This window comes from Lygodium microphyllum, chromosome 1 (genome assembly GCF_053477565.2).
Source record: "Lygodium microphyllum isolate KBCC chromosome 1, Lygodium_microphyllum_v1.1.10, whole genome shotgun sequence".
NCBI lineage: Eukaryota > Viridiplantae > Streptophyta > Polypodiopsida > Schizaeales > Lygodiaceae > Lygodium > Lygodium microphyllum.
In genome coordinates this window covers 45,001,771-45,029,598 of record NC_141135.1, presented here as the reverse complement: position 1 = coordinate 45,029,598, position 27,828 = coordinate 45,001,771, and positions in this window count along the sequence as shown.

The window sequence follows — 27,828 nt, the reverse complement described above, 5'->3', positions numbered from 1 at the left end:
TTAGCTCCAAACAACTGATACAAAGATGGCTTTGTCCAGTCGTGCGCTTCCATTGTGAAGCTTAGATGGCAATCTAGACAAAAGATAGGTGAAGAGCTTAAGGCTAGCTGGAACAACTCTGACTGGGTGAAAGATAGATAATGGATGGATGTGAAGGGGTTTAGCATTTATAGCCCACAAAGGCAATTAGGTTGGCATGATTGACCTACCATATGAGCCTCCATTAGTCGGCTAATGAATATTTCCTTTATCGTTGGGCTAGGGGTGTTGGCCCCCACCAGGGGGGCTGTTGGCCGCCTTGAGAGCCCCCAACCAGGGGCCGCTTCCACAGCTCCCGAACCTCAAAATAGGGGCCCATGATAACTCCCTTACCTCGCAACTCGATGAAATGTGCCTTGAGTTGTTACCAGTTTAACTACTTTGTCTAACCCAAAGATTAGACCGGTCACCTTTTTGCCATCTGGTCACTATAGACCTCAATTGACATACAAGTCAGGACTCAACCAATATTCGGGATCACATATGGCTTCTCCTCATAATGAGGGCCTTACAACTTTGAGCACCATGGATCATTGGTGGCACCTTATGAGGGTGGGGCATTGAGCATATCTAACACCCCCCCTCAATGTCCACCGGTAGGTGAACTATCTCCTTGGCCAAATGCCGAGTCTCTGAAGATGAACTTGAAGCAGATCCTTCGTAAGTGCTTTGGTGAAGATATCCACTCCATTCTTCTTTGTTGGACAGTAGACCAGTCCCACTATCCCATCCTCAATCAAATCATGCATATAGTGATATTGGATCTCTATATGTTTGGTGCGCACATGAAACACTGGATTTTTGGCAATGGCGATGCAACTTTGATTGTCACATCTCAACATAGTTGGTTCTTCATCTTGCACTCCCATATGCCATATATTCCTTCTCAAACATACTGCTTCACATGCAGCAAAACAAGCTGCCTTGTACTCTGCTTCAGTAGAAGACAATGCCATTGTTGGCTGCTTCTTACTGATCCAAGAGAAATGGTCATTTTGGCAGTTGGGGCAAATGACTCTTGAAAATCAAACCCTTGAATCTGTGAAAATCCCTATGCAACTAGTCTGGTTTTTGTACTTTTCTAAGGTACCATCAGCCTTATATTTACCTTCCAGATCAACTTGGTGCCAATAACCTTCCGCTTTGCTAGCCGATCCACTAGCTCGTAAGTGTCATTCTTCATTATGTTGTCATACTCGACTTGTATAGATGCCTTCCATGCTGGATCTTCAAGTGCTTCTGCTAAGTAGTCGGCTCCTTTACTTCTCTCATAATCTCAGCCCATCAAGGCCAATATCAGCTATGTGAGGAGAAGCCCTCCTTTGCTCCTCTATTCTCTGAGACCTCCTTGGTCCATTTGCCTTCTCCTCAACAGATGTAGGCATAGGATTATTGTGGTCATAGAGCCGCTTCACCCAATGTGGCTAATGTGCTAACAAAGACACTCTTAGCATCTTGCAGTGACTAAACAACAAATTGATGGTAGCTTTATGGGCACATCAAATATCTTACAAAACAACCACAAGGCAAACTCTCTTCAAGTTGACATATGGGACAAAGGTGATCTTCTCAATTGAATTCTTTGTTCCAAGCCTATGAATTGTTGTTTAAGAAAAATTGGAAGGCCAAGGATTTGGTGGAACTACAATGTCTCTTAGAAATGGAACTCATTGTTACACTTGCATTGATCTATCAAAAAGCATGAAGGAAGGCCTAGTCTGATTTTGAGAAGGGCAATCATGTGTTGCTCTATTCCATCAAAGGGCACAAACAAAAAATGAATTCAGAGGACTTGGGCCATTTTATGTATGCCAAATCAATAGAACAAGCAATGTGGAGTTAGAAACATTAGAGGTCAAGGAAATCGATTTCTTCAATGGAAGTTGCATCAATAAGAATTACTCATTTGCTCATATACTACATGAGCCTCCAATGTTGAGTGAGAGACGAGAGGGTTAGATGCATCAACCCCTCTACCCATAGGGTAAAGTCTCACTCTGGTCTCCTAAAATTTAAGATTCCTAGTCTAATATTTTGTGGGAACCCTATTGATTAACCAAGATCATGCTCAACTTGTGTAAGATGGATAAACTTGTGTAGGAGTCAACCACCTACTTTCCTCAAAGGCATAGTTTTAATTTTCTAATTTATCCTACCATAATTGTGTTTGCCACATAGAAATAACTTATTTAATTAGCCCATTAGAGCATGTTTCTTCATGTAATATTAGCATCGACATTAATACAAGTAAAAATAGTCTTTAAGAATGTATGATTTTTATTCCAAAATTTTTGTACCATTACTACTTTATTCCGCCAACTTCTAGTCCATAAATCAGACTCTTCTTGTAGTCAAGCTAACAATCCCCCTTAGGTAGCAATCAAGGTCTTCTTCTAGGAGACCGATTTTTGGCCTATCAAGGGTTAAACTAGTCCTAGTATGCCTAGAGTATTACAACTAGAGCCTCATGGCTCCTTAGCACTCCTAGCTAACTACTAGTCCCTATAGAGAGACCTCACATGTTCAGTGTCAGTCATAGAATTTGAACAAGCAATCAGCTCAATATCTAACCTTGGGGAGACAAGCATGCTCCTAAAAATCAACTTGCGTTTCATAGCATGACTTAGAATACACAAACAATCAAACAATCCTTTCCAATATATCAAGCAATTTTTGAAATGTAATTCCACATATGCAATCCATCTGAGTGCTTTGTCCTTTAGCATAAGCTCCATTCGACTATCCAAACTTGTCATGAACTTGAGCTCTATCCTATCCTTCTTGGTGTTGGGGGTAAAGGCGCCTTTGCCTAGCTGCATGTGTATTACTACACTGACAGTACCCGCCACTGCACACTACATGTGGCGAGTGCCCGTTACCGTCACTTTATTCTTTATTCTTTTAGTAACAGTTTGAATAAAGGCCGATCACACATTGTGACTGTTGGAGTTCCCATTTGTGTCTCTCTCTCTTCTTGCTCTTGCTCTCTGCCATATCTCACTTCCAAGCAAGCTTCGATCCTTCTCACCTTTCAATTGGTATCAGAGCTTTGGATTAGAGCTTAATCATGGAGCTTGGCTTGGCATTACTTCAGCTCGAATCAAAGACCTAGGGCTTGGAGCTTCAATGCCAACCATGGCTTCTTCCCCTTGAGGTAAGATTTCATCTCCTGCCTCTTCCCGGTCCTCATAGTCACTTTGTAGGTGTTCCTTGGCTTCATTGGACACCTTGTATGCTCCCATTTGCCCCTTATCCTTAGCATAACTAGCAGGCCCCACGGTCAACTCACGTTTTTTTTTGTGCCTGTTTCAAAATCTGGCTCAAAAATCCCATTTTTTCTTATATCTCGGACATCCGGAACCCGATTTAACTTGGGGTTCTAGCACGCTCCGGACGCGATGGGGATGCTAGATCTGCCAAATTCTGATCACAACATTTTTTGCAACATATCTGATTTGTTTTACAGCAATAAAATGTCATGCTCTTAGCTTATGTAATGCTCCCAAGGCTTGGTATTTGATGCTCAGATACTTTGGGGATGTTTGCCCAATGTTTTGAGATGCTTTGGGACTTGGTTTGAGCTTCCATAGCTTGATTTATGTAGGGATTTATTGTTATATATTGTTTGGGCAGCAAGGTTTTATCAAGGATGGCTTATGCATAATGCTCTTTGTTGATATCTAGGTGTCTTGTTGGATGTATTGATGCTTGGTCATCATGGTTTATGCCTGGATATGCTATTTGAGAGCTATTGAGCCTTGATTTGGATGCGGACACTTCGTTGTTGGTTGGGATTTATGCTACCTTGGTTGACATGTTATTTTACCTCCAGTTTGGTTATGCCTATTGGTTTCATGCTATGTCTTTGGGATATGCAATGAAGTATTGGCCTTTGGGGTACGACATCGAGCTTATCTTGTTGAGATATCGAGCTCCACTCGTGATATGCCAGGGTGACCGTTGTGCATTTATGTCATCGACTTGTCAGTTGCAGATGCGGTTGGTACACCGCCCATGAATAATAGCTAGATGACAGCTATCCTTATCTACTCTAGTTTATGGCTCAGTTAGTATGCCACCTTAGTTAGTTGAGTTTGGTTTGAGACCCATATATAGGGTTCTTGTATTTCTTTGTATAAGAGTTCTTTTTGGCTTACACAACTAAGAAGAGGAAAACTGTTTTCAGCCTCCATCCTTGTGTGTATTCCCCCATTGTGCAAGCAAGAAAGCTACAAGTGAGACTCCTTCCTTCTCTCCCACAATCTTGACATGGTATCAGAGCCTTGTTCATGGTAAGGAGCTCAAGAAAGCAAGCCAAGTTCGCGGTGTTCTGGTAAGAAGACCAGTGTTGCTTTCATTTTTCTGGTGTGGGAGCAAGTCTCTGCAGGTAGCACAGCCGGAAAGTGCAGGAGTGCATTGTCTCAGGTTGAGACACCCTTCGTGGTGAAGCAAGAGGGCAGTATATGCTGCGGGATAGGGCTTTAGCCCTGCAGTGACCCTGTTTTTTTGATTTGAGGCCATTTCGGGGCCTGTTTTGGAGGCAGAAGTTTTCTGCATGCACTCAGGAAAAGGCCCTGTTTTATGGTGTGCGATCATTGTTCTACAGGTCGGTGAAAAGTTACCACAGAAATTGCATCGTATGCTTGTGTGCAAAGACATTGGGAGTTACAAAATCATCCTTGGTTCCTGTTTATGCAAAATCGTCACTAGGAAGTGACTGTGTGGTCAAATACCACTTTCGCCAGTTTTGCAGATATTGCCCTTGTGAGGGTGAAGCTGTGTTTTTTGCAGTGACAGGATTTTTTGCAGTGTTCTGTAATGGCGTCTGATTCTCTTTCATAGATTGTCACTGAAAAGCTTGACAAGAACAACTTCCAAGCATGGAAGTTTAGAATGACGAATTTCCTTATGGGAAAAGGATATTGGGAATTTGTTGCAGGAAATGAAGAAGAACCAGTTCTTCCTGATGTTCCCAATCAACAGCAAATGCAGGCATTTAAAGCATGGCATGAGAGAGCCAGGAAAGTTATGTATTGGCTGTCTATCAGCATTTCAGACTCTATGATTGTGCATATTTAGGATGCAAGTACGCCAAAGGAGGCATGGGATACTTTGTCAAAAATGTATAGCACAAATACGCAAGCCAGGAAAATGCAGCTCAAGCAAGAGTTGCACAATGTACAAAGAGAAAGTATGAGCATCAATGACTACCACATGAAGGTGAAGAAGATTGCAGATGCACTTGCTTCCATTGGGTCGCTAGTGGAAGATGATGATTTAGTCTCAGTGACCTTGAATGGTCTAGGAAAGGATTATGCACAGTTCCGAACATCCATTTCCGTCCGTGAAAGATTTCCTGATTTTGAGGAGTTGATTTCTCTTCTAATTTCTGAGGAGCAGAGAAATGGTGGTGCATCTTCTTCAGGAGGAACTTCAAAAGAAGCTGTCTTCTACTCAAATGCTGGAAGAGGTAGAGGCAGAGGTAGAGGAGGCCAATTTGGAGGCCGTGGTAGAAATCAGAATATGCAGCAAACTCAAGAAAAGCAATCCTATGGAGGAGGATGTGGTAACTCTAGAGGCAGGGGGAGCCAAAGAGGTCGTGGTGGATGGCAAAGAGGCCAAAATGCAAACAGTAATGTTGAATGCTACTACTGTGGTAAAATGGGTCATATGGCTAAAGACTGCTATAAAAAGCAGAATGACATCATGAATGGAAAACTGCAACAAGAAAATTATGCATCTTCTAGTAGACAGGGTGATGACAGAAATGAGCATTTGTTTATGGTGCAACACATGAACAATTCTGTGACAAGTGTAGAAGAAAGCAATGAAGTGTGGTATGTTGACTCAGGTGCATCAAACCACATGACAGGTCATGCAGAATGGATGGAGGATGCAAGGAAAATGAAAAAACCAGGATTTGTGGAGACTGGTGATGATACTGCACATCCTATTGTGCAGATTGGAAAAATTCCTTTGTTTATGCAGGATGGGAAAAAGAAATAGCTGTCCGATGTATTTCATGTCCCGAATATCACCAAGAATCTGGTTTCTATTGGTCAAATGGTTGAGCAGGGCTTGCAAGTCAGATTTAATCCTCATGGATGCTTTGTTGAGGATATGAAAAATAAACGTCGCTTGATAGCAAAAGGAAAGAAGAAGGGCAGAATGTTTACGTTGGATGCAGACATGTCTGAATTGAGTGCAGCAATGTTTGCACATGGGACCGGTGTAGTTGCAGATATTGATATCTGGCATAAACGCATTGGTCATGTTAATGCACAACGACTTAAATCAATGCAGGCCCAAAATATTGTTGCAAGATTGCCTAAATTCAAGGTTGCAGAAATGCATAAGGTATGTGAAGGCTGTCAGTTTGGAAAACATGCAAGGAAACCATTTCCTAGACATGTTCAAGAGAGTAAGAAGCCATTGGAATTAATCCACTCTGATGTGTGGACTACTAAAGCTGCATCTCTTGGAGGCTGTCATTATTTCGTCACTTTTATTGATGACTATAACAGAAAAGTTTGGGTGTATTTTATGAAAAAGAAAAGTGAAGTTTTTGGGCATTTCAAAACTCTTAAAGCTATGGTTGAAAAAGAAACAGGCCTGCAAATAAAATGCCTAAGGTCAGATGGAGGGGGAGAGTACTCTCAAATGAGTTTGCAAGGTTCCTGCAGGAGCATGGCATAAAGCAGCAATATTCATGCAGTCATACCCCACAACAAAATGGAATTGCAGAAAGGAAAAACAGGCATATTGGAGAGGTATCTCGTGCCATGCTCAATGAAAAAGGCCTGCCAGATTTTTATTGGGCTGAGGCAGTTGCTACAGCAGTCTACATAATGAACAAGACTCCCACTGCAGCAATACATGGCATGACTCCAGAGGAGAGGTATACTGGTAGGAAACCAGATATTTCTCATTTGATAATTTTTGGTTGCATTGCCTATGTTCATGTGCCAGATGAGTTGAGATCCAAGTTGGATCCAAAAGCTGAGAAGTGCATCTTTATTGGTTACTCTCTGCAGCAGAAAGGGTATAGATGCTATAACCCTTCTACTCGTAAGTTTACAGTGAGTAGAGATGTTGTTTTTGATGAGATGAGCAGCTGGTATAAACCAGTAAATGTGATTGATGATGTAGATGCACAAAATGGTAATGCTGCATAGAATTCACAGCAGCAGTCACAAAATATTAGTAGACCTGGAGTGTCCTCTAGCAGTGGTTCATATTCTTCGCCATGGACAGGCAGATTGAGATCAGGAGAATCTTCTCAAAGCAATGCAGATAGTGGTATGCAGGTATCACGAAAAGGAAAAGAGAAGGTTGATCAGCCCATGTTTGATGTGAATGCAGGTCAGTCTTATGTGGATGGTGAATCTAGTGGCTCAGAACAGAGCATTGATGATGAGTTGGGTATTCCTTCTATTGTTACACCTAGAGTAAGGAAGACCAGGGATGTTTTGAGAGCACCTGGGAGTGAACCTACTTTGCGCAGGTCTACCAGAGCTAGGTATCCTGTGGATAGGCTGAAATATAATGGATTTACAGCCATTCACTATGCATATATGGTCAAAGTGATATAGGAACCAGAACCCACTTCTTTTGAGCAAGCCATGGGAAAAGAAAAATGGGAGAAAGCCATGGATGAAGAAATGGATGCCTTGGAAGCAAATGCTACATGGGAGTTGGTACCTTTGCCTAAAGGTAAGAATGCAATTGGCTGTAAGTGGGTTTATAAGGTGAAGCACAATGTAGATGGTTCTGAACAGATACAAGGCAAGATTAGTAGTCAAGGGGTATGCACAAACATATGGCATTGACTATGAAGAAACATTCAGTCCGGTTGCAAGGATGGCAACCATAAGAGCAGTCATTGCTATGGCTGCATCAAAGGGATGGTCTTTACATCAGATGGATGTAAAGAATGCCTTCTTGCATGGTGATTTGCAAGAAGAGGTATATATGGAGCAGCCACCAGGTTATGTGTATGCTGTTCATCCTGAGTTTGTTTGCAGGTTGAAGAAAGCATTGTATGGCTTGAAGCAAGCACCTAGAGCATGGTCTGACAAGATAGGATAGTATCTTGTCACTATTGGTTTTCAGATTTCCAAGGCAGATTTCTCACTTTATGTGAGAAAAACAGAGAAATGTACTATGCTACTTATCATTTATGTTGATGATTTGATTATGACAAGTGACAGTGATGAAGATATCCTTCATGTGAAAATGCTATTGAAGCAGAAGTTTGAGATGAAGGGTTTGGGAGAGCTGTGTTATTTCTTGGGCATTGAGGTGATTAGATCACCAAGTGGGATACAGCTCTTGCAGAGGCAATATGGATTGGACATGCTATCCAAATATGGGATGACAGGCTGTAAGCCTATTTCAGTTCCTTTGGAGCAGAATGTGAAGCTGAGCGCAGATGCAGGTGAGCTTCTGGAAGACCCTACTATGTACAGACGCATAGTAGGAAGTTTGATTTCTATGACTATTACCAGGCCAGATTTGAGCTATGCTGTTGGATTGGTAAGTCAGTTTATGCAGGATCCAAGGAAACCGCATTTGGATGCGGCTAGACGCATACTCAGGTATGTGAAGTCCACATTGCAGTATGGACTATATTATGAGACTGGGGTTCAGATACAGTTGCATGGATACACTGATGCTGATTGGGCTGGTAGTATTTCTGATAGACGATCTACCAGTGGATATGTGTTCTCTTTTGGGAGTGCTGCAGTCACTTGGAGCAGCAAGAAACAACCTACAGTTGCCTTGTCGAGCACAGAGGCTGAGTACATGGGTGTAGCAATGGCTGCATGTGAGGTAGCTTGGTTGCATAAGCTACTTTATGATATGCATCAGCCTACAGATGGGCCAGTTGTCATTTATTGTGACAACATGAGTAGTATACACTTGGCAAATAACCCAGTCTATCATGCTAGAACAAAGCACATTGAGGTGCATTATCACTATGTGCGGGAGAGGGTTTTACTAGGTCTTATTGATCTAGTTTATGTCAGCACAGAGGATCAGGTAGCTGACATATTTACGAAGGCATTGGGCGCAGAGAAGCTGCGCAAGTTCAGAGACCTGCTTGGTGTGCAGGAATTGGGATTGAGCTCGAGGGGGAGTGTTGAGATATCGAGCTCCACTCGTGATATGCCAGGGTGACCGTTGTGCATTTATGTCACCGACTTGCTAGTTGCAGATGCAGTTGGTACACCGCCCATGAATAATAGCTAGATGATAGCTATCCTTATCTACTCTAGTTCGTGGCTCAGTTAGTATGCCACCTTAGTTAGTTGAGTTTGGTTTGAGACCCATATATAGGGTTCTTCTATTTCTTTGTATAAGAGTTCTTTTTGGCTTACACAACTAAGAAGAGGAAAACAGTTTTCAGCCTCCATCCTTGTGTGTATTCCCCCATTGTGCAAGCAAGAAAGCTACAAGTGAGACTCCTTCCTTCTCTCCCACAATCTTGACATGTCTTTGGTTCCGAATCTTCATTTGAGCTTGAGCTTGGCTTTGCTGCATTCGATGCTCCGTCTTGGATGTACATATGGCATGTATGTTACCTATGTCTGACTGGTCTTGACATGCTTGGCCTATGCCACTACTACATGCTACTTACATTGTTTGGAGTCGATAGCTACTAGTGCCTTGCTTGGCTTGCATCTAGCTTCTGAGAACTTACTTGGGATATTTCTTGGCTTGCCAGAGTTGTATTTGGGATACAGTTGATGTCTATGGATGCTCTAATTGGAGGCTACAGAACCTATATGCTCATGATATCTTATTGATGTCTGGTGTTGGATCTTCCATCATTGGTGCTCTCATATGCCCTTCTTGAGCTTCTTGGCTTGATCCATACGGCTTTTGTGCTAGTGGGAGCATCGTTGGATGTTTGACAGACATTGAGCAAGTGGTTTATGCTATTGAGATTTGAGTCTTTTGAGACTAGGATCTTCTTCACTTGGATGTTGCATGATTGATATGCTATGGTCCACATGCATGTACTTGGGCTGATTTGGGCTTCGCACTCCCTAAGCATACACCTCTTTGTGTCAGGTCTTGCCAGTGTTGTGTACACTTTGCCCTACTACACAGGCGATGTGCTGGCTTACTGGAGGATTCGTTTGACATGTTTGGGTGTTTGCTCGATGTTTGTATGACTATCATATACCGATTTATGCCCGCTTAATGCTGGTTATGCTTTGACAATCACTAGTTGACTTGGTGCATTGATTTTGCCTACAGTTTGCTCTCATTGTACTTGGGTGTAATTTATTACAGCAAGCAGTTATGTATGGACTGATGTGGAATTTTCATGGTGAATCATCATGATTTTATGTACTTTTGATGGTACTTGGTGGGCAACATCATTAGCTATCAGTTCGTGGTCATTTTGCATTGGTTTTGGTGGTATTTTTTGGCTATTTATAGCAGAAAACAACAAGTAGTTTTGAATTGTCTGCACTGTTTTGGACTGCATTATGGGTTCTTCTTCCACTGACAATGCTATCTTCAACATCACTAAGCTTGATGGTATGAATTATGCCTATTGGAAGAGCAAGTTTGGTAGGTATTGGTGCAAAAATCACAAATAAAGCCACTAAGGATGCATGGCGAGCAGCCTAAAACTATGACTGATGACTAATGGGATGAGCTTGATGAGTTATACAAGTCCACCCTTATCTTGTCTCTCACTGAATAGGTGCATTACAATGTGGTTGAGGAAGCACAGAGTACTTGGCAACTTTGGGATAAAATTAAGAACCTCTATGACAAGAAAAGTCCAACAAGTCAGATGTATTGGTTGAACTAGCTTGTGGACCTACGCATGAAGGAGAATATGACAATGTATGCTAGTTTCAGCCAGTTCCATGCTATTCTCAAGAACTTGACTTTGCAAGGTATTACCTTTAATGATAAGGTTACTCCATTGTTTTTGCTTGGGACTCTAAGTGAGTCATGGGATGTATTTCGCACTGCCTTATGTGCTCCTGCTACTATTTTGAACTTGCCTGATGTAGAGAGTGTTCTTCTGCAGGAAGAGATCAACCGTAAGAACTTGGATGCCTCTCGTGTGTCGCATGCTTTGACTGTTAGAGGCAGAGATGGTAATGGCAAGAATGACCGTGGGAATGGCTGTGGCAAAGACTCGCAGAAGTCTAGGTCTAAGTCGCGTGGTAAATTGCACAGCAAGTCTCATGGGAGAAATGCTAATATGACATGTCATCATTTACGCCCATAGTGTCATGAGTTGCGCAATGAGAAGTACAAAGAGAAGGGAAAAGAAAAAGTACAGGAAAAGTCCTCTGATCGTAGCATTATGCCTACGAAATCTAGTCTGAAAATCAAGGAAATAAATGTCATGCAGACGGATGACTTCGATGAGGAGTACATACTTGCAACTAGTTCTTGTGATGCTACGCCACTGACCGATGTTCACTCTATGTATGCGTAGTGCTGGCTTTTGGATTCTGGTGCTTCATTTCATGTTACACTATGCCGTAAGTGGTTCCACTCCTACCGCACTGTCTCTGGTTCAGTTCGCTTGGGTGATGACAGGTCACTTGCTATTGTTGGCATTGGGGATGTACGACTGCAGTTCTCTACTGGTAGTACTTTTTTGTTACAAGATGTATGTCATGTGCCTACACTTACATGTAGTCTTATGTCTGCAGGGCAGCTTGATGATGCTAGGTTTCATGTTTTATTTGGGGACTCTGCCTGGAAGATCACCCATGGCAGACTTGTGCTTACTAGAGGTGCCAAAGCTGGCAGCCTCTATCCTCTTGTAGTTGATGGGTCCTCTGTTGACCATGTTTTGACAGTGGGTTCCATCCCATATGTAACTCTTTGGCATGCCCGTTTGGGCCATATGTCCTTGAAGGGAATGAAAATGCTTTTTGGTTTGTAGTACTTACCACCCCTTGACTACGCATGTTTTGATTCATGTGAGCATTGTCTTTATGGCAAACAGACTAGGAATACACATAAGAAGTATGGTAGGACACGCATGAGTGAGTCCCTAGCATTGGTATATTCAGATGTCTATGGGCCCATGCCCTGTTAGTCTATGGGTGGTGCAAAGTATTTTGTGACGTTCATTGATGATTTTTCGCATAAAATCTGGGCTTACCCCATTGAGCTTAAGTCCGATGTCTTAACTGTATTTCAGAGATGGCTTGGATTTGTTGAAAACCAGACTGGGCATAGGCTGAAATGCCTCATGACTGACAATGGGGGAGAATATGTGTCACGTGCTTTTGAGAAACTATGTGATGAGAGGGGTATTAAGAGTCAATTGACCATCCCCTATACCCCACCCGTGGTTTGGCTGAGCAGATGAATAGAACCATCCAGGAGCGTGTACGCAGTATGCTTAGCCATGGAGGCTTACCACAGAGATTTTGGGCTGAGGAAGTCAGTACAGTTGTGCATGTCATAAATAGATCACCCTAGTGGTTTGGATTTCTAGGTTGCAGAGGAGGTATGGACTAGGAAACCTTTATCTTATGTGCATCTACGTGTCTTTGGATGTGAGGCATTCTGCCATGTGCCCAAAGACAAGAGTACTTTGCCTCTGGGATCTGCAAGCGCGGAAAGTCATTTGCAACCATGATGCATTCTTCCATGAAGACAAGATGCATAAGCAACCTGAGAAGGTGGTAGAGATACGCAGGGTTATATTCTAAGAGGAGCCACGTGCTCCTACACAGCCAGTTGGATAGCCTACAGGAGTACTTGGTACATGTGGCCAAGGTGTTGGACTAGCCGCAGAGCCTCCCGTGAGACAGTCTACTAGAGATAGACATCCACCTGATAGATTTGAGCCCTCGATGCATTATGTCTTGGTTATAGATATAGGAGAGCCTCTCATCTATGATGAGGCTATGCACGGGGGTGACAGTCACTCCTAGGAGAGGGCTATGCAGTCTGAGATAGACTCCCTATACAAGAATATGACTTGGAATTTGGTTGCACTGCCTCAAGGCAAGAAGGCTTTGCCATGAAAATGGGTGTACAAGCTGAAAAGTACCCCTAGAAACCCCAAGTCGGCTTATAAGGCAAGACTTGTCGCTAAGGGTTTTAAACAGGAGCATGGGGTTGACTTTGATGAAGTCTTTTCTCCTATGGTCAAGGTGACCACACTACGCTTGGTTTTGGCCTTAGTCGCGTAGCTTGACTTGGACTTGTACCAGATGGATGTCAAGACTGCATTCTTGCATGGGGATTTGCATGATGAGATATACATGGAGCAGTCTAAGGGCTTTGCAGAACCTAGCAAGGAGCACCTAGTGTGTAAGTTGAAGAAAAGTCTTTATGGCTTGAAGCAGGCACCTAGGGAGTGGTATCATAAGTTTGATGCCTTTATGCAGTCATAGGGCTATAACAGAAGTGCTATGGATCCGTGTCTTTACACGAAGAAAGCCCATGATGGCTCATTGCTTATTTTGGTACTTTATGTGGATGATATGTTGATAGCAGGGAAAGCTCATGATGAGATGGATGCTCTTAAATCTCAGCTGAAGAAAATCTTTGAGATGAAGGATTGGGGACAGGCCTCTCACATTCTTGGTATGCGCATTAAGCGTGATAGGTATCAGGGACTACTCTACCTCTCACAGAGGGAGTACATTCATAAAGTCCTTGAGCATTTCCCCATGCAGGACGTAATGCCTATTGGCTGTCCATTACCTTCTTGTGTGAATGTTTCACAGGACGATTGTCCGCAGACGGATGAGCAGAGGGCCGAGATAATGACCTTGGGATTGATACTATACCTACATTGCATTCGAATTTTATGAGTGTTATTTGGCTAGCCAAGAATCCGGTCTTCCATGTGAAGATGAAACACATTGAGGTGAGGTATCACTTCATACGTGGAGTCGTGGAGGACAAGACTGTTGACCTTGTCAAGGTCTCCCCACTGATGAAAATCGTGCAGATTTGCTCACAAAAAGCCTCACTACTGATGGGCATTGGATGAGATGACGTTTTTCCTCAACCTGTTGTACATGTGTACATTGTACTGTCTTTTCTTTTTCTTTTCACTCCTCACTAGGGTAGATTCACCTTTAAGTGGGAGGTTGTTGGGGGTAAAGGCTCCTCTTTCTAACTGCCCGTGTATTACTACACTGACAGTACCCGCCATTGCACATTGCAGGTGGCAGGCGCCTGTCACCATCACTTTATTCTTTATTCTTTTAGTGACAGTTTGAATAAAGGAAGGCCCAATCACACATTGTGACTATTGGAGTTCCCATTTGTGTCTCTCTCTCTCCTTGCTCTTGCTCTTCGCCATAGCTCACTTCCAAGCAAGCTTCGATCCTTCTCACCTTTCACTTGGAAGGGATCTTGGAAATCATCATTGCTACTCGATTTAATCTATAACTTTCATGGAACTTTATTTGTTCTAAGTTATTTTCCTTTCCAAGATTTAGGTTTTTTTAAAATACTAGACCCTAATTTCCAACCAATTTTAACTAGGATCTATCTCAAGGATTTATCATGGACCTAGAAGTTTTTAATAGTGGTGGATCCTGCAAGAAGTCTTTCTAGTTCATAGACTACTTTATTACTCCAAACAAATCTTCCTTAAACTCTGCAAAGGGACAATATCTTAACTATTCCAATCTATAAATGAAAGATTTTCTGAGTATAGCTCCTAAGGCTGTCTTAACCTAGTTAGGCTTAGTTTTCTTTTTGGTTGTCCTCCAGTATGGCATAATTATGCAAAGTTATTACCATCTTGATTATACTAGATTTTCTATATAAGAAAATGAAAATGTTAGTCTTAATATTTTTAAATTTATAATTCTAAAGTAATGAGAATCATCCTAGACAATTCACAAACCATTCCATGGTCCATGTGTGTAGAACTAATAGATCAAATCATATTCTTATTTATGGACTAGACTCTATCATGGGAGGGAAAGGTTCCTTATGAAAATTTCTCTCCTATAGGCAACTTATCTATTGTCTGCCTACTTACATTGGATGTACTCACAGGAGTCTTCGAATCAAGTAGCTAATCTATACTTTGATCATTTACCAATATTCAATATTTCAACTAGTTTGCATAGAGAACACATAACTTAGATACTATGAGGGGCATCTAAGCTTGAGTCGATGCATGTGAAACCTTCTTTTTCTTGTGCGATCTCTTGCTGAGTTCTAGTACTTCTTATCTTGGGAGTCATTGCAAGCACATGAACTCTTCTAGATGTGCTCCTTACTTACTTGATCCTTGTAGCACTTTCCCTCATTGTCATTCATTATCTAATTTGAGTCTTGCACTTAGTCATATAGCTTATTCTATGAATGTCTGTGCTCATAAATGTGTTTACACATATATTGACAACATGGTACACATATTAAGTTTGCAACTTTTATACATATCTATGCTTACATATTTTAATATAAGACCAAATGGGGCTTGTTTATCATATTTCAAATCCTATTCAATAAATTTTTATTTTAAATGTCATAAAAAGGGCAATTGATGAGTCCACCATCTCTTAGAGCCAAAGAAGATGCTCCAGAGAAGTTGTTTGTCAGTATTTGTACTAGTGCAACAAACATTAGATATGCACAATCTTTGATAGTGATGATAAGGGTGCATATGACTCGTTTATTGTCAACTTGGTAGCCCATGCATTAAAGTGTCTTCAATATATTTTTCCAACCCAACAATTTGATGTAGTCTTTCACACATCCAAGACCTTGTACTTGGAGATTAGGTGAATCAAAGGTTAGATTACAATCTTGGTGGCTAAGACACTTCCCCTAGCCATCTTGCAACACCACTATTTGAAAAGAGGGTACAATTAACACATCAAATCTTGCAAAGCATAGTTAGAGGGATCAAAATGCAAATATGTGCAGATGGTGGAGCCAAGTAGCAAAGACAAAGCACATATAGGTGCATAAGGGAGCAAAGAAAAGCCCCATGGAGATTTTGCTTTGTACAATGGTCCCACATTGTATATCTTAGCCCTCTTACATTGTTTTTTGGCCAAGCTACCACATCTTGGAGAGGAAATGTTTGCTTTTGAAATGAAAGGAAGGTCAATAACAAAGCTTTTCGAAATGAAGTTTATACTGGAAAATCCATCAAGCCATGTGAATATGCTAAAACAGCATAAAAATGGTGGCATTTCAAGAAGCCACTTACATTCCATTCAAACACTAAAGCATTTTTGTTGCTATTGCCCTAGTTCATAGGGTTGATCGACTATTACTAGTATTCAAGTACTAGAATGGCAATCCTTTACAAAACTAGCTAAGGATTTTGTAATAACATTAGGAAAACTTAAATAAGTGTAGACTAACTTGTGGGCCATCATCAATGGCTTGCTATGTATAATAGAATTTATGCACAACAATAATTTTATACACAATGACTTACATTCCCAAAATGGGGCATGCTAGAATGTATCCAACAAGTAACACTTTTCCAAAATGCATAGATCTAGATCTTGCTATCTACGAGAAGAGATTGTAGCTTAAAATATCCATATGTAGCTTAAATTTGTATCTCTACTAATCCCCCTTGAAATAAATTCCAAGAGATGTACAATGTAGGCTATGTAGTGTTAAGAGAGAGAGACACACATGCAGATAGAGGAAAGCCAAGAGAGAGCTCCCTCATGCTCTTATCCTTCTATTCATTATTCCATTGATTCTCATTCACTTACTCAAGTGTAAGTCATACACTAGGTTTAATTAACCATGACTAACTCTAGTTAGGTCACATTGACTAACCCGACTTATTAAATGACCCACACATGTTGATACAAATGGACACAACTAAGACACTATTGGTCACACACAAGAGCTTGAAGTCTCAACACTCCCCCTTAAGCTCAAGATAAAACCTGTACACCAAGTAGCTGTCAAAATCGATTGAACTTATCTTTACCTAGAGACTTGGTAAAGATATTTGCAACATGTTCATCAGTCTTCACATGCATAAGATCTACTTTCCTTGCAAGAACCATCTCTCTAATAAAATGGTAGTGTACCTCAATGTGTTTACTCCTGGCATGATAAACTGGATTTGTTGCCAGTAGTATACTACTGAGATTGTCGCATAACAAAGTCACTAGAGCATCCACCTGTATGTCCACATCAGCCCATAAGCTTGAGTAGCCATGCAATCTTACATGCTGCCAATGCATCACCCTTTGTACTCTGCCTTAGTGCTAGACAATGCAACCATTGGTTGCTTCTTGCTACTCCAGCTGATCATTCCACTTCCAAATCCAAAGGCATAACCACTTGTAGATTTGCGATCATATGAGCATCCTGCCCAATCCGCATCTATGTAACCAATGAGTTTCAGGGCCTTATCCTTCTCATAGAGCAGCCCAATATCTACAGTGGACTTTACATATCTCATAATCTGCCTATAGCATCCAAATGTGGCTTTCTGGGATCCTGCATGAACTGACTTATGAGCCCAACAAAATAACTCAAGTCAGGTCTAGTGATGGTCAAGTAGATCAAACTTATAACCATCTGCATGTACATAGTCACGTCATCAATTTGAGTTCTAGTGCTAATGTCCAACTTGACATTCTGATCAAGAGGTGTATCCAGTGGTTTACATTCAACCATGCCATATTTTTTAAGCATTTCCATGGCATAGTGTTTCTACATCAGCCATAAACCATTTTTAGCCTTGATCACCTCAATACCCAAGAAATACTTCAGTTCACCTAAGTCCTTCATATCAAATTCAGATTTCAGCATCCCCATAACATGTTTTATCCCCAAGTCATCATCACCTGTGATTATCAAATCATCAAGATAGATAACTAGTACTACCAAACCTGTCTTTTTCTTAAATAGACTATGATCAACCTTGCCAGCAATGAATCCCAAACTCTGCAAGTAATTACTGATGCTTGCATGCTAGGCTCTTGGAGCCTGCTTCAGCCCATACAATGCCTTTTTCAGTTTGCATACACAATGCTGAAAATCAGGATATGTATATACCCTTCAAGCTAATCCATATAAACATCCTCTACTAAATCACCATTGAGAAATGCATTCTTAACATCCATCAGCTGCAATTCTTAGCCTTTAGCAGTAGCCAATGCAATCACAATTCATATGCTTGCCATCTTGGTAACAAGGCTAAATGTTTCCTCATAGTCTAACCCATATTGCTGGGCATATCCTTTACCAACCAGCCTAGTCTACACTGCCATTCGACTTGCATTTAATCTTGTAGACCCATTTGTAGCCAATGGCCTTCTTTCCTTCTAGTAGTGGTACAAGATCCCATGTTCTATTTTCAACCAAGGCAGATATTTCCTCATCCATAGCTATGCACCAATTTTTATCCATTACTGCTTCAACATATGTAGCAGGTTCATTGACCTCTATCGCTTTTTTCATGTAAGCATAATCTTCGCAAAATAACAACTATAAGTCAGCCTATCCACAAGGTACCTGACTCTCTAAACGAGCATTTAAGCTATGGTGCACTACTCGATTCCCCTCTCTCATGAGGTAGAATATACATGTTCTGCCTAATGCTAGACGTATACACAGGTGGAATACCAAGCTCACTGTCTAGACTATCAGCTAAGTCATAGCCTGAAGTCATCCTGCCAGGTGTCATCACACCAAAAGTATCCTCAAGGACTTTTTCTTTCCCTTTGTTGTCCATCACATCATATCTCCCTCTCACTGACATACTGGTGTCAGTGGGTGGACAGTGAGCCAAAGCTCCTCAATCTCCCTGTCCATGGAGATACCGTCGTACCACTAGGGTCTATCAATGCAATACTCTACTGCAAATCAACTGTAGAAACATGTGTAGAAGACATATCCGATGGCACTGCAGCCCCGGTGATGCATACCAAGAGGCCATCTCATCAAAGATAACATCTCTACTAACTAGTGTCTCTTGAGAGTAGAGGGATCATAGCATTTATATGCCTTCTTCTCCTGTGAATAACCAATAAAGACACACTTATGTGCTTTCGAATCTAGCTTCTTCCTCTTCTCATCAGGGATGTGCACATAAATAAGACAACCAAATACTTTCATGTGACTAATATCAAGCTTGTAGCCATGCAGCTTCTCAAATGGTGTCATGTTATGAATACCTATAGTGGGAATCCTATTCAAGATATACATGGCTATCATAACAACCTTGGCCTAATAATAGAGTGGCATCTTCTTCTTATTCATCATTGCATGCACAGCTTCCATTAAGGCCTTGTTCTTCCATTCAACTACCCCATTTTGCTCTGGAGTGTAGCTACATGTAAGCTATCTACGTATGCCTTTTTCAACCAAAAAACTATCAAACTCATTTGACACATACTCCCCACCATTGTCAAATCTCAAACAAGAGATATAGCAATCAAATTCCTTTTCAACCTCCTACTTAAATTGCTAAAAAATAGTAAACATCTTATCCTTTTTTTCAGTATATAAACCCAAGTATAGTAATTGAAGTCATCAATGAATGTCACATGATACTTAGAGCATCCCATAGATGCATTATGGGCTAGCCCCCACACATCAGAATCAACCAACTGCAATGGTCGCTTACTATTTCTTACATGCTTGACAAATGAAAACCTTGACTGTTTACCAAACTGACAAGCATCACAGACATGACCAATATCTATGTAGGCAAACTTGGGTAGACCTGTAACAAGCTATTTCTTCTCCATCATTTGTAGCCACTAAAGATTAACATGTCCCACTCTCTTATGCCATATTTCTAAATCTCTAACTGTGTCAAAGCCATGGGCGAACATGGCTGATTTTAGACATGGCAAAGTGGCATCAAGAGTAAACATCTTGCCATTCCTATGATCACAAGCAATCAATTTGCAGCCATTACCAAACTCCTCAATAAAGCAACCATGCTTATTAAACCTAACCTGCAAATTCTGCTAAGTCATTTGGCCCACAGACAATAGATTTTTATTAATTGACACAACATGCAATACATCATGTAAGTTCTTCTTCTTGCCATCATGGATTGCCAAAGGTACTTTTCCTTTATGTTCAATGCTATGCTATGTGTCATCCCCTATGCATACATAGCCATTCCTCTCAGGCACCATGTCAATAAACTAGTCATCATGAGGGGTCATATGATTTGATGCCCTCAAATCAATATACCGAACAACATCCTCAGTAGACTTCTCAGTAGCCTTGTCTTTCACATATGTCATGGCAAACAGTCTATCCCCAGAAGCATCATCTGTCTAACTAGACGATGCATAATGTCCATGCTGCTTGCCCTTTTGATTGCCCTGCTTCTTCCAACAGTCCTCCTTAGCAATATGACCGTACTTTCCACAGTAGTGACAATCTTTATCCTTATTGGAATTGTTAGATGAACGCTGATGTTGCTAGGAGCCTCTGCCTCTAGGTTTAGATCTCCCCCTACTTCTAAAATTTCCACCTCCTCTTGCATTTGAACCATGCTGGTTATTATTGCCATAAGATACATTTTGCTGGCCTCCTATGCCATAACCTCTACCATGACTGCCACGGCCGCATTGATGCGAATAAAAGACAACATCCTTGCTCTTGGAGCTACTAGAGCCTGTAGCCAATCCTAGTTTAACCTCTCATGAATGAGCAATGCAACAAGCTCATTGAAATCCAGCATTTTAGCCTGCACAGGGATGGAAGTATCAAATGACTTATATTTAGATCCCAAACCATTTAATGTCACTGCAACCATGTCTTCATCCTCAACCTGTGTGCCAATGGATGCCAATTGATCTGCAATAGTCTTAATCTCTATGACATAAGCATGTATAGATTTTCCTTTTCTCTCCATGTTGTTGAATTTCTACTTTAACTGTATCTTCCTGGCACTGGTAGTAATGCCATAATACCTGATCAATATGTTCCATGCATCTGTTTGGTGACTTGCAGTTCATGATCTACATTACCATAGCATACGAGATACACAAAGATAACTAGTGTAGCACCCTGCCAGCTCTTTCCAACCAAGCTCGGTGCACTCGTCTTTGATCAGCTGTAGGATTCCTCTCTAGGATTTCAAGTTCAGATTCAACACCTGTCACCAAGTCCCAGTTTCCTTTACCTATCAAGAAGTCCTCCATGCGAAACTTCCATATGGCATAATTGGATCTTCCAAGCATATTTACATGTACTAGCCTTCTTGGTGTGTAGAATCAATGTTTCTAAAATGCATATAAACATCCAATGCAAGACCTTTCTATTTTTACCCATATCGTGTTTATAAGCCTTCTTTTGTTATTCTGTGTGAGCTAGTTGGACAAGGAAGGGATCCAAAACTACATCATACACGCGAGAAGTCTCTCAAAAAGTTCAAGGTATGCATCTTTGCCAATAACAAGGTCCCATTGACCTCTCCTCTCATAAAAAAATTATCCATGCAGGAGGACAATACATTGTAGTTGTCCTTAGTCAACTTGTTACCAACAATCTCAGTAATCTGTGTAGTTTTTGACATTATGAAAACTACAATTTTAGAAAATCTAGCATTATGCAATGTGTCAAACTAGTATCCAAGCATGTGAACAAGTTTCAAGCTTCAGCTACTCAAATCCCAAACAAAAAACATTGAAAATCCCCAAGAAAATACACAAAATCGAGTTTCACTACTATGGCGATCATACATGTGTCCAATTTCTATCATATACACCCATACATCATGTCCACATATCATCATCAACTATCTAGTAAGAAACAATGAAAAGGAGGCTCAAAGGGTGGCCACACAATCCAAATGTATCAAAATACAGGTCTAAAATTGATCATTTATCTTGTTATTTTTCTATAGGCTTTTTTCCAACAATGAAGTCTAAAACAAGCTCAATCATAGTAAATTTCCTAGAAATTTTCTAATAATTTTCACCCTTCAAATTGGCATCCAAAGCTAGTATAGAAACTAATATTTTCACCCTTGAAACAACTAGTTTAATCTTCTATAATGAGTAAACAAACAATCCCTGAACCAAATTTTAGAAAATAACCAGTTCAAGCTTCTCCTAGTGTGAAACCAAAGTTGGAAATAACCAGTTCTTTCAGTCCAAATGCAAATAAAAAAAGTTGGAACTAGATCAATTACTTGTAAGTCTAAAAGTGGCTATTTTAGGGGGGGTTTTAAGCTAAGGTTTTATTATAAACCTTAAGGCTTATTGGTAAAGCTTGTAGTTGTTTTTGACTTACAAGAATCTACTTGAGTCTCCAAGTTATCCTCGCCATGGTCAATTTGGTTCACAACCCACTCATATTGCTTAACTGAGTCTAGAGCTCAAGGCTCTCTATTACAACCACAAACAAGGCTTCAATTTCTATTCTCTGTCTCTCTACTCAAGAAGCCCCTAGCTTCCTTTCAAGCAACCCCTATGCTTTCTCATAAGGTGCGCATGTGCTTCTTCCAACAAGAAAGCCCCCAAGTTAAGCAAGCCTTGAGCATAAGCAACCTCCACGCTTCCAGCATTCAATACATGAGCCAATCTGAAACCAAAACTAATAAAAAACCTTGCTACTATTCATCCATTTGTATCCTTCCATGGCTTCCAAAAGGCATTTAAAGTGAGCACCAATACCTAAAATCCAAGCTCCAATGGCTCTTCCAATCTCTATACCTATTTCAGTTGGATTGGATGAGGATTTGTATTTGATTTAATGGCAAACAATATACAATTCAATGTAGACCTTGATTTTGTATGTTCCTCGATCCAATCCTTCAATCCTGCACTCTTGCTCTAATACCAACCAAAAATAATTGATATGGGTGCACAATAGAAGGGATAATTGCACGAGATATGGAGGCTTAAGCAATGTTCTTCTTGTTCACCTTCATTCTTCTCTTATTTTCATTCAACAGACTACACAACAAGTATCTCACTAAAGTTGTAGATACCTTTTGACTCTAAAGTATCTTTACAAGTAACTTCTATTTTATTTAGTGCATACATATGATATGGACTTAGCCTATGTTATATTTCTCAACATTCCACTAGTCTCCTTTCATGATCTACCCTAGTGTGTTTGTTATATCATAAGATCAATTTTGTTGGATGTCCAATGGAAATTTGGTTGAGTCGAGTCCCAAGCTCTCAAGGTTTGAACTTGAGCTAGTAGGCATGGTTCTACGATCTTCTTAACTAATTAACACCTCAATAAAACAAATGAGTTCATATAAGAAAGGGGAAGTTCCTATTTTGTCTCTTTTCAAATGGCACACTCTACTCAGTGGTTTGGTCAGTAATTTGTGGGTTTATACCATTCTAAGTGCTTAGACTCCATTTCCATGGTAGCCCTCATATGTTGGATAGGCATAATCAGTTTCTTGTTGTCTTGCATGTGTTGGGTGTGGCCTTTCCTCGCATAGATGCTTCAACATTAATATTCAATGTGTGTCTTTGATGTTTCCCTCTTCTCTAGGATTTTTTGAGGTCATAGAGTCATTAATGTCAACACTTTGTTGTTGTTCCTTTCCTAGTTTACCTTTCCTCACATTCTCTTTGTTTGTTAATTTCCCTCTTATGCATTGTGTTTGATAACCCTTTCGCCTTGCTATCATAATGAGGCATTCCTAAGTAAGTTTCACAACCGTGTAGATCATGAAGTGTTCTGCAAGATTGTGTAGGACTTGTAGTAGCTTCCCCTAGAAGAATGACTCTTAGTGCTTTTTTTTGTTTGGGTTAGTATGGTCTCATGAGTTGTATTGTATGTCAACAATTTGTGCTTGCCAATTGTTACCCATATCCCTTGTTGTTTCAATGTTTCAAGTAGTTTATGATACCTAATGTGTTTATGGCTTCATTCAATTTGCTCACAAGCATTGAGTTGTTTTCTCAACAAGAGTGGCTACTACTTTTCTTGAGTGCGGTCAACAACTCAAGCACAAAGGCCAAGCTTGTAGCTCAGTAGGGCTCTAGTTTCCAAGATAGTGTTATACACTAGCCTTGTTTGATCACTTGGTGTATGTGGGAGGACTTGACTCCTTGATTGGTTAGCATCATGCACTACTAATTCTTTATTGGTCAAGATGTGATCCTTGGGGGCTCCTTTTATGGGTCAAGGTATTAAGCAGCAAATGGGTTGCTAGGGCAAGCTTGCATCTTAATGCGTGATAATGTCACTTCACAGCTTCAAATATAGTCACAAGCTCTAGTTGACACAAATTGAATCATGTTCCTTTAAATCACATTCCTTTAATTCCAATCAAGTTTGACAATTGCTCAATTTTCTTAACCAAGATAGAAGTTACTAAAACATAAATTGAACAAGGTGTTGTGGTGGCAAGTACCTTTTCTTCTCATTGAGGGGTTGACTAGATGGTTCCTCTCAACACTCTTATGGAGTGGTAGCTCTTGCTAAGCTCTCAAGTTGTTTGTAGATCCTCTATTTTTTTTCTATGCATGATCACTAGTTGCTATCAAATAGGTGTGGGGATGGGAATTGGATAAATATTGTGGTTTTGTAATGTGCATAAGTCCCCTTGCCTCTAGGTTTTGCTCTTGCCTTGCTTTTTTGTTTTTTTCTTTCTACCTTTGCTTTTTGGATTCAAAGCAACTTAAGATCCCTATTCTTGTACCCATCTGTCATGCTCCCGAGCACATGGGTGGTGCAATGGTCACAAGAAAGGCTCATGATATTGTTAGATATGCTCAATGCCCCACCCTCATAAGGTGCCACCAATGATCCATGGTACTCAAAGTTGTAAGGCCCCCATTATGAGGAGGATCCATATGTGAGCGTGGATATTACTTGAGTCCTAACCTGTATGTCAAATGAGGTCTATGTGACAAGATGGCAAAAGGTGACCATTGTGGGTCTAATCTTTGGGTTAGATAGGGTAATTAAGCTGGTAGCAACTTGAGGCACATTACTTTGAGTTGCGGTGTAAGGGAGTTATCACAGGCCCCTATTTTGAGGTCCAAGAGCCGCAGAAGTGGCCCCTGGCTGGCAGGATCCCAAGGAGGCCAGGGGCCCCTTGGCGGGGGTTTGAGGGCAACGTCCCCCCAGCCCCAGATGATAAAGGGAATATTCCTTGGTCGACTAGTGGAGGCTCATATGGTAGGTCGGTTAGGTTGACCTAACCGCCTTTGCGGGCTATAAAAGCTAAACCCCTTCACAACATCCATTATCTATCTTTCACCCAGTCAGAGTTGTTCCATCTAGCCTTAACCTCTTCACCTATCTTCTATCTAGATCACCATATAAGCTTCACAGTGGAAGTGCACTGGTGGACAGAGCCATCTCTGTATCAGTTGTTTCGAGCTAAAGAATTTTTTTAAATTCTCCTCTTATCTATTGTGTACTCTCTATCTCTTTTTCGGATTCTGTTCGCTATGCCGTATAATTTTTAGATGGTATCAAAGCCCAGGGGGGTCTAGGGATTGAAGAGTGCGCAAGAGGCAAAGGCTTCAATAGCAAAGAGGAACGATATCGCCTTCCAAACGCAGTTCTAGCACATCAAAAGCGGTGCAAGAGGTGGTGCTGTTGTATCGGCTATTCAAACACTAAGGATTTGTCCACCAACCTTCCGCAAAGGCAAGTTAGATGGTACAAACTACACCTTGTGGAAGTTAGATGTGCCTCAAGTTGCTACCAGCTTAATTACCCTATCTAACCCAAAGATTAGACCCACAATGGTCACCTTTTGCCATCTTGTCACATAGACCTCATTTGACAAACAAGTCAGGACTCAAGTAATATCCAGGCTCACATATGGATCCTCCTCATAATGGGGGCCTTACAACTTTGAGTACCATCTTGTCACAATGCAGATCTTTTACGAGCTTGGAAACAAAAGAATGCAAATGCATTGTGTACCTTAGTTACAAGTTGTTATGACAATGTTCAACATACAACCAAAGCATCAGAGACTTGGAATGTATTGAGGAGTCAATATGAAATGTAAAACCAAACAAGGATTCAAAACGTGGAGAATTAACTAGAACGGAGAAGTTTTCTGCATGAGAGATGGCTGAAGCATTCATCACTTAGATTAAGAATCTGCAAGACCAGTTGGCTGGTGTTGGGATTCAAAAGACTAGCGAGGAGCTAGCTCGAAGATGTCTTCCGATTTGTCCATAAAATTTTGATGGACTATTAATTGCCCTTAATACTCAGGTGAGACCTCAAGCTTTGACTTTTGAGGAGTTTTGTGCATTATTGATTGAGGAGGAGTTGAGGTTGAATGCCCGAGAAGGAAGCAACAATGGAGATGTTGCATTATCTACCAATGCAAAAGGCAAAGGTAGTTCCTCAACCAAAAATGATGGTGGCAAAAAGAAGAAGGGCAGTAAGAAGAAGTTTCAAAAAGAGTGCTTCTACTACAAGAAGAAAGTACATGCAATCATAGATTGTTGTGTCAAGAAGGCAGATAAAAAGAATGGTACCCTTAAAAGTAAAGGGAAAGAGACACCCAATACGGTTGAAGCAGAGTTGGAGTTATTCATGGCAACCATTGAGGAAGTGTGCTCCTTGGCGCAAGGAGAATCTACCACTAACTCATGGGTGAGGGAAGATGGGGCCTCCCATCATATGACCAACAAGAAAGGTCTATACAGTTCTATGCAGCCTCTATAAGAATCCATCACTATGACGGTTGGAAATGATGCAAAATGCCCTGCTACGGGCACAGGTACTATTTCTTTTGTTGCTGCAAATGGTGAAGTCAAAAAACTTTCAAATGTGTTGTATGTTTCCAAAATTAGAAGAAATATGTTATTATCAGTCGTGCTGCCATAACTGGTCTTGGTCATGAAGTGAGGTTCAAGAAGACATGTGCAAAAATGCTCAATAGTGCTAGTAACAAAGTTGTTGGCAAAGGAGAAAGAAGGAACAACATGCATGAGCTAAGTGCTCTTACAACCACCATTGGAGTGGGTACAAGTAAGCTTTGGCATGAAAGGTTTGGACACATCGGATTTGCAATGTTGAAGGACATGCACAAGCAAGGTATGGTTGCTCACCTACCTACAGTGACTAAATTGAAGGAACCATCTGAAGCTTGTATGATGGGCAAGCAACAGAGAAAGGCATTTCCACAGGAAAGCAATAATAAAACACAGGCTCCTCTAGAGCTGGCTGGTACATGCTGACTTGTGTGGTAAGATGCCTACACAGGCCCTGGGGGGATAATCTTATTTTATGTTGATTGTCGATGACTATAGTAGGAAGATGTGGGTGTACTTCCTTCGTGATAAGCCTCAAGCTTTTGGTAAGTTTAAATAATGGCTAAAACTTGTTGAGAATGAAACAGAGAAAAGTGTGAAGAAATTTAGAACAGATGGTGGTGGTTAGTTCAACTCAAAGGAGTTTGAAGACTTTTGCAAGAGCAAAGGGATCAAGCATCAATTGATGACGCCTCACACACCTTGGCAAAATGGTGTTGTGGAACGTAGGAATTGCACCATTGTGGAGATGGCAAGATGCATGCTAAAGGGCAAGGGATTACCTAACCATTTTTGGGCTAAAGCTATTAATACTGAAGTCTACATTCTAAAATCGGAGCTACACAAAGGCTCTCAAGGGAAAAACACCTCATGAGGCTTGCACTGGTAAGAAACCATTTGTCTCACATTTCAAAATTTTTGGATGTGAATGTTATGCACAAGTTCCAGATGAGAGAGAAATAAGTTAAACCAAAAAGCAAAAAATGTATATTCTTGGGTTATAGTGATGAGCAAAAGGCTTACAAATTATATGACGAAGAGGCAAAGAAGATCATCGTGAGCCGTGATGTGGTGTTCAAGGAGCAACCACATACAA